This window comes from Abramis brama (assembly GCF_963993115.1).
Source record: "Abramis brama genome assembly, chromosome: 3".
NCBI lineage: Eukaryota > Metazoa > Chordata > Actinopteri > Cypriniformes > Leuciscidae > Abramis > Abramis brama.
The window spans coordinates 2,100,523-2,109,285 of NC_139965.1; positions in this window are offsets into that span (position 1 = coordinate 2,100,523).

An 8,763-nucleotide genomic window follows, 5' to 3' on the forward strand; every position below is an offset into this window, starting at 1 on the left:
ATTAATGTGTTGCCATTAAACCAAAAACCTTCTTCTTCATGTGGGAGCACAGGGGTTGATTCAGGGGATGCTGTGGTGGGGGGTTGGGAGACAGCCGGACCAGTTGATGCTGCTGGTTCATTTGACTCTGTTTGGAACAAGGCATGATTTTGACAAAGTGCGTTTGACTGCATTGAACGTTTAACTAAAACTGTGTATTCTTATTTTTTCCAGCGTTTTCTTGACCTAACATGGGGAGAAAATTGAGTTCCCTTATCATGCACTTTTAACACTAGAACGGCCACCAGCAGTCATTTTAACCGCAACATTTAAACTTATGGTAGCCTAATTATCTTTAACACTAGAACGAACAAGGCGTCATTTTGACTGTTTTGAAATTTGCATAGTCAATAACTTTGTCTAAATAAATCACAAAGTCTTGCTGCTCCCTGACTTTTCCTAAAACTACATGAATTTTCATTAAAACTAGTTTAAATATTTATTGTGTGAATAAAAACAGAAATATAATCATTTCTACCTATAACGTCCACAGGCAGTCATTTTGCGCTGTTTAAATTGAGTTTTGCCGACGGTCTGGATCAGATAATGTGAAAGTGTTATGTGAAGATGGTTGGCAGATGAATCATGCTGTATTTGACAATATAGGGGACATTGTAGTAATACAACTCCACATCATCTTCAAGAGATGCACTGAAACCTCACAAACAGCTGATAGTAGTTTGTACAGTAGCTGGCAGAGGATTTTTATCAGCGTTCATGAAGTTAGACTGCTTGCAAGACAGGTGCAACAGCGTGGACCGCAGCAGGGTGCTGAAAGTGGGCGGAGCCTCGTACAAAGATGCCGACACCGGCTGCATGTGAGGCAAAGCCGTGCACTCGCTGCACCCTGCTCTATCGAAACGTGCTAACTTGTCGAAAAATGCTACCGTAGAGACCTGGGGCCTCATGTACAAAGCGTGCATACGCACAGAAAAGTGCCATAGGCTACGATCATTGTCATGGGCGGTCCACTAACAATTTAGGCCTACTTACAAACCCTCCTTTTCTTGTGAAATATTGGGTAACATACTGTCGACCCTTTGCCTCTTTCACTTCTCTTACTTTTTTCTCTTTCCGTTTTTGACTTCCAGATTTTTGAGGCATTTTCACTTCCTCTTCCGTCAAGTTGATATTCTGCCGGCGCTATAAGTGAAGTCAAGCTGTTTGTGTTGCCTGGATACAATTTGGGCGGACTGAACCATTTTATGATAATCGAGAGGGGAAAATGGGCCCACGGACGTTTGTGTTTCCTAAACAAATAAAAAAATTTGACACCAGGAAACAGCAAATATAATAATTTAAAGTTAATAATTTTTACTATCAAATATTTTTTTTTAGCACCACAATTTTATTGGGGGCTTCTCTGGGCCCCCTCTTAGTCATGGGCCCCGAGAATCGTCATCGTTTACCCCCCCGTTACAGCGCCCCAGGGCCTAACTATTCAGCTACAGTTATGCACAGCTCAAAAATGAGGCAGCTTAATTTCTAATAAGAATATTTATTATTGTCAGCCACTTTAAACATTGTAAAAACACAGTTTGAACATTAACAATGCACTGTGCTGCTTACATACAGGTTAATAAAAAACTTAAATAATGATTCAATTCAAATATTGCACCTAAAAGTGAAATAAAAACTGTAGCCTACAGTCCTTAAAATGTTAATAAAAAAAACAAAAACAGGCTGTGTATTCATATTTAACCCTTTTAAAGGTAAATTTAAAATATTTTGGCTGACCCCTGTGAGTTTTTCAAGGCGATCATTATTTAGAACTGATCACTTTACTGTTTCCATGGTGACGCGTCAATGCTTGTCACGTGACACACCGCAGCCACAACAGCGCTGAATGACTAATTATCTGCTTTTATTTCATTTTTTTATTCAAAATATTCACAGATTTGTTAGCTATGGCATGAAATATTTGATATTCCGATCGTCAAATATATTCAAGTGGAAGTGTTATGTTGTTAAAAACACCTTTAAAACGATCGCATTAGTTGAGCTATGCGCGTCATGTTAGTTTGTGCCACTGTTCAGAGAATCGGATCTGTTGGATTTACAGCACGTGAATTCATCCTCTTCTCCCGAAATACATGAAAGTAAGTGGCCGGTGAACTGGGAGAAGAATAAAGTTAACTTTAAAGTTACTTACACAATGTGTAAAACGTGTTGTCTAATTATAATGGAAATTATTATTATTTCCGCTTCCATAGACATCTGTGTGTATTTTATAAATTGTAAGTGTATTGTTTTTTAGTACTTATGCGAATTTAAATGTCTGAAACCTAAAATAAACATTATGTGTTTAAAAACACTGAATAATTGTGATATTTGACAGCGCCTGAGTGGCGCACGTCCGTCTCTGGCTCCGTGCCAGCCAACTGCGAAAGCACAATTTGAATTTAGCAGTTGATCACGTGATGCACTGGCCGATCTACACCGGTGTAATCGTATCGTACGCTCCAGGGACCAGCCAAGACCAAGCGTGCGGCACAAGCCCTGAAAAGTGAAGCAAAAACGTCTCGATCTCCCCCGGTGACTGGTCCTAGTATAGGTCATAAGCCCCGCCTCTCCGTGTTATTCAACGGGACGTGAGACCAACTAAACAATTAAATTACACTTCAAATATCTTTTTTCCAATGATTGACAGCTGTGATTGACAGGTTCTCTGAGCGAAGTAGTCACTGAAGCACCAATGGACATTTTTTTCGGGATCTTCGGAGGACTGAGGAGATTGTTTTTACTTTATTTTAACCAGCCTCGTGTCGTACTGCAATCAATTTTTACAAAAGTGTGCAGAATCCACTGTCCCTGAGTGCATTCTGCGAGAGTGAGGGCGGAGCGTTGATCTCGCGGCTTTACTTCCTGCTCACTCGCGCAGGTCTGGTCCCGAGATCGCTACTGCGCAGACTCAAGATCCAATATGTCAGCGCCATATCGGGACTCTGGCGGCTTCAGTTCTCATCAATGGAAGAGAGCGAATGGGCGTCGTCCATCTTTTTTTACAGTCTATGGCCAAGACTGAGACAGTAAAAGATCACACCGGTTTGATCTTACGTGCGAAATTCAGTGATTCCTCTGCGTACCACTAGACGGAGCCCTTGAGAACGACTGGTCTAGAACTACAATAACCATCAAGTTCACACACACACACACATACACACACAACGCCTCTGCACTTCGATTTGTTTGTTGAATGTATGTTTTATTTAACATATTTAGTTATTGGAGGTTTGCATAGTATTCTGATTCTGCATTTCACTGATTTTATTCATTTTGAGGAATATTGAATCTTTTTTGTGTGTGTGCAAGTGAGATGAGTAAATGCTCACATTTAGTCTAGAACTACAATAATCATCATGTTCACACACACACACACACACACACACACACACACACACACACACACACAGTCTCTCTCACATACACACACACACACACACACACAATTCTGCACTTCGATTTGTCTCAACATGAGGACAGGAGAGCTGTCAGTCAATAAATGGGAAAACAAAGTAACTTGCATTACTTATTTGAAAAAGTAACTGGGATATTTTGTTGTAAATTTTAAAAGTAATGCGTTACTTTACTAGTTACTTGAAAAAGTAATATGATTACGAGACTCAAGTTACTTGTAATGAGTTTCCCCAACACTGTGGACATGTCTCATGACCACAACGTGCCTGGTTTAAATATGAATACGCACACTTCCAAAAATGATTGCTTGATCATTTCAAATAAACATGCAGAACGCGTTATTACATTTGTTTTAGATTTCAAAATTGAGTCACTATGAAAAAAACAATGCAGATTTATATAGCCAAAAGAAATCTGAATTTTAAACCACAAAACTATCTTTATCTCTATCTTTATCTCTATGGCTTTGTGTAGCTACACATCAGACATGGAAAACACACTCACTCGCATAGCAGAAGAAAGGTCTGGGAATGCTGCACGCCTGATCCTCCCACAGTCTGCGATTCTGTAGTTGTAGAGCCACACATTCTCCCGATCCATCCGGCTGATCCGAGTCCCAGTTCCTGAAGGAAGACGTGCTGTTGTCGGACCAGGCGAAAGCGTCTCGGAAGAGGCCGATATATGTGACTCCATCACCTCCTGGAGGAACGAGCTGCTTGATCTGAAGGTTCTCGTCCAGGTTCCTGACGCTGACCAGATCTGTGTGAAACTGTCTGCAGTAACTCTGAGCTTCTCTCCATGACTTCAGCTCATTAATCAAGATGTATTTCTGGCTATTATTCTGACCTAAGAGATAAAAAAAGAGAAGAGTTGAATTTGCAGCAATCAACAGGTCAGGCATAGGGCTAACAACACCATGTCCTGGATTAAAGTTTATCATGTTACAATATTATATTATTATCTATAACCCAGACAGCAACACAGTGTCGGCCCAGATCTGGCCCACATCTGGTACACATGGATTCCACACGGCCCGGATGTGTGCCGGATCCGGGCCGACACTGTGTTGCTGTTTGTGTAATATATAGTATGTAATATACAAAACTTTTGAGTTATTTGCAGTAAGACACAGCGGTTTGCGAGTCTCCGTGTTTACAGCTTATTTCAGTCTTTTCAAATGTCATGTTTACTTCAATGTGTTACCTGCCATTTCTTTGTAATTAATTGTGAAATTAACTAGCAGTTTAGGAGTGGAAACAGGAGTGCGAACATACAGTTTCTCAGCGAACGCAAAAGTTTTGCGAGCGAAGCATTGAGATATAATTTCCTGTCCCATCTCTTTTATTAATCTCCACCATAATGACTCTTTAGTGGCTCCGTAAAATAACCATCGACAAAAATGCAGAAATGTAAATGCAATACCAGTAATTCATTACCATTGTAGCATATGAAGGTCCTAGTCGTCCCACACGTCGTGTCACGTAAGTTCCCAATATAATCCATCACTGAACAAAATTCACCAGCTGTGTTAGTTGGTTCTCCTGGTCCCCAGTTTCTGTATTCGGTTTCTCCGTCTTTGTAAAACTCTTGATCGGACAGAGACCATTGCCACAGCTGGCGACTCGAATCCCTCAGTCCAATCCAGGCGGATCCAGTGAACGTGAAGTTTTCGAGAGCAAAGAGCTCCTCCATTCCTGCCCGGTCCCAGAGAGTCACCAGATCGGTGTAATTGTCTCGGCAGTATCGCTGAGCCTCGTCGAACGATTTGGTTTGATTCACGAAGTAGAAGGTTTTAGAGGGATTTAAAGTGCCTTGAAAAATACATACTTTTTTGTTATAATTGCCATTTAAACTGCAGATGCAAATACACTATATAACTTCATGAGGATGCATACTGAGCTACTAACGTAAAGTATAATAGTGTATATCTCACCTATAACACGGTATATACCGCAGCTCATGAGGACGAGAAGCAGCATCTGACCCATGGCTCCTGTCAACAGCAAATATGACAAACTCAAACAATACTAAAACCAAGTGAGCAGATTAAAAATCGACCAATGAGGTCAGAAAATAAACTTGTTTCCCTTTGAATTAAGTTTATTTGATTGATGTATTTTCTTGTTTTAAGCATAAACTTCATTTTTATTTTAATTTCACTTCATTTCATTTTGCTTCTCCAGTTGTTGTATCTTGATTTAACCCTCAGGTGATGTTCTGTGTTTCTGACCAAAAGTTTTTTACTTTTTAGAAACTTGGTAAAGGTTTTGGCACTTGCTATGTGAAAACTATTAAAAAATAGTCACACTTTTGCTCCTCGCGGTCAGAAATGAATGGAGGACAAATTTAATCAGTGAAAACTTTTGGTACTGCCGCCAAACAACATCTCACTGAAAGCTCTTTTTTTTTTTTAGATATCAACCTCAAATTTGGAACAATTTGTTTAGATTTTGGCTTTGATTTTCTTGCTGTTTTAGAGTAAAACATGTTTTTGAAAATATATATTTCATATAAAAATGTAAATATATTAAATACAATTTTTTTTTACTTCAGCAATAATCTGCCAAGTGTCGTCTTTAAGAGATCAAAATTCAGTCTGTCGCTCTAAAACATTCAAGATTTACCACAGTTTAAGCTGGAAATTAAATTTTCAGGTCTACGCTCAAAAAGTGAATAAATATATTTTAAATACAGCATAAATATAATTTAATACCACAAAATCCCCTTAAAATACAAAATATTAAAAAACATTATAGATCTAAAATATGGTACATTAATTTCATTTTTTTTAAAAAGAAGAAGAATTGGTCATTTTTGACTGAGATGCGAGAGGGTTAAGATTGCTTAGATAATGTGTGCTGGAAAATAATAATAATAATAATAATAATAATAATAAGAAAAGAAAAGAAAAGTTTTCCGAGTTCATGCTTAAAACAAGTACAAATATCTGCCAATACCAATAGGGTCAAAAATATAAACAATTCAAAGTGAAAACAAGTTTGTTGGCAGATTTTTTGTTCTCATTTATCTGCTTAATTTATGACTTTTCTCAAAGACTTCAGTGTCATTGTGCATTTCCAGTAAATTCATCTTCATTTAAGAATGTTTAGACATTCGCATTCATCATTTGTAAGTCTCTTTGGATAAAAGCGTCTGCTAAATGAATGAACGTAATCATCAGAATATTTATGAAATATGAAAACAAGCCTTAATAATAGTATTTCTTCTGAGTTAACGTGTCTCGTTTGAAGCACGTTTAGATATCGCTACTGGAACACAACCTGTGAACTGAAAAAGCTTCAGAAAGACTCTTACCTGTGGTGTTGGACTCAGAGATCTGTCAAAGCTCTCCTGATTTAATGCTTCTCCTCGCAGTCAGCGTTCTGCTTTTCTGGACCCGTCTTAATGACACACACTGATTTTCATCTGAATTTGCTTGAAACATGAAGCCTTTTATTCAAAACCCATTAAAGGAGACACGCGATGGAACATCATGACAGGCATAAAGACGGTTTGGTACTTCAGTAAAGTGACTCAAATCAAGAAACATTTACTGAAGAAGCAAAATTAGTTCTTGCTTTCTAAAAAAGTATCAAAATGAAGTGAGTTTGTGCTTAAAACAAGAACAGATATCTAACAAAATTAATGTATTTTTCTGACTCCATTAGAAAACTTAACAATTAATTATTAAATTGAATTAATTATTATTAATTAATTATTAAAAGTTAACATTAAATGACATACTAATTTAAAATTAAGACAAACTAATTTGAAATTTACATTATGACAAAAAGTTAACATTATATGACATACTAATTTAAAATTAATTCATTATGATTTATGATTTAAATACTTCATGATTTATTGCTTCTCCTCGCAGCGTTCTGGTTTTCTGGACCCGTCTTAATGACACACACTGATTTTCATCTGAATTTGCTTGAAAAATGAAGCCTTTATTCAAAACCCATTAAAGGAGGCACGCGATGGAACATCGTGACAGGCATAAAGACGGTTTGGTACTTCAATAAAGTGACTCAAATCAAGAAACATTTACTGGAGAAGCAAAATTAGTTCTTGCTTTCTAAAAAAGTATCAAAATGAAGTGAGTTTGTGCTTAAAACAAGAACAGATATCTAACAAAATTAATTCAAACAAATGTATTTTTCTGACTCCATTAGCAGATATTTGCTCTTGTTTTAAGCACAAACTTCATTTTGATACATGACTTAAACAAGACTTAATATTTTAAGTCATTTCGCTTCTCCAGTAAATGTGTCTCGGTTTAAGAATGTTTTAGATATTTGTGCAGGAAAACAAGACAGAATCTCATTTCTTAGCAGTGTATCGAGTTATCGAGTTAATGTGATGGCAGCCTGATCTGGGAACAGTTTTATGAGAAATGTTTGAGTTCTTAAGCAAATAAACTTGTCTTCAAATGCTCTCTGTTTAGAAACACCTGAGATATTAAAGAAATGTCCCATCTAAAGTCCCAGAGAAACACTGAATTCTTCAACTTCCCTCGACTCAAAGCTTTGTTTCTGGAATCACTCAGAGGCCGTTTTCATGATATTTGACTAAAGACCTGATGATCCCGACTGGATCATCTTTCCTATAAAAGAGAGATTGATGCTAGCTATCATTCCTTAATCACTTCTGCTTGCATTATTCTTAAAGTATTTTTGTTGTTGTTATTCTAAGTTTTTAAATGTCAAATGAAATACTTTAAAAAACACTTTATTTTAGCGCCCTGTTCAGCTCACACTCATTTGACATATTTTCAGCATCTTTATTGACATTACTATTGACGTGTAGTCAACTTGAAATGTGAAGTTGTATTAACTTGGAAATGTGAGTTATCTCAAGAAGTTAATTCCGGGAAAGTTATTTTAAGCTGTGATAGCTAGGTGCATAGATAATTGTAATAAGTAAAATAATAACATTCATAAAGTCGAAAGTGTCTTTGAGGCTGCGAATGCAAATATTTAATGCAAAGAAACTGAACTGAAAACAATCACACTGATGCAAACACTCACATGCTGACAATCATTATTATTTACTTATGAATGTATTTTACAGAGAGCATTCAGATTTTAGTTTTTGGGCGTCTGACGCTCTTAAAAATAAAGGTTTCAAAAGGATTGTTTTTTCTTGCAGTGATTCCATAAAAGAACCATTTTTAGTTCCACAAAGAACCTTTCAGTGATCATTTTCTCTTAGTGTGAAGAACATTTTAATGATCTTAGGAACCTTTAGTAATTCCATGGATGTTAAAGGTTCCTCACTGATGCCAATAAAGAACCTTCATGT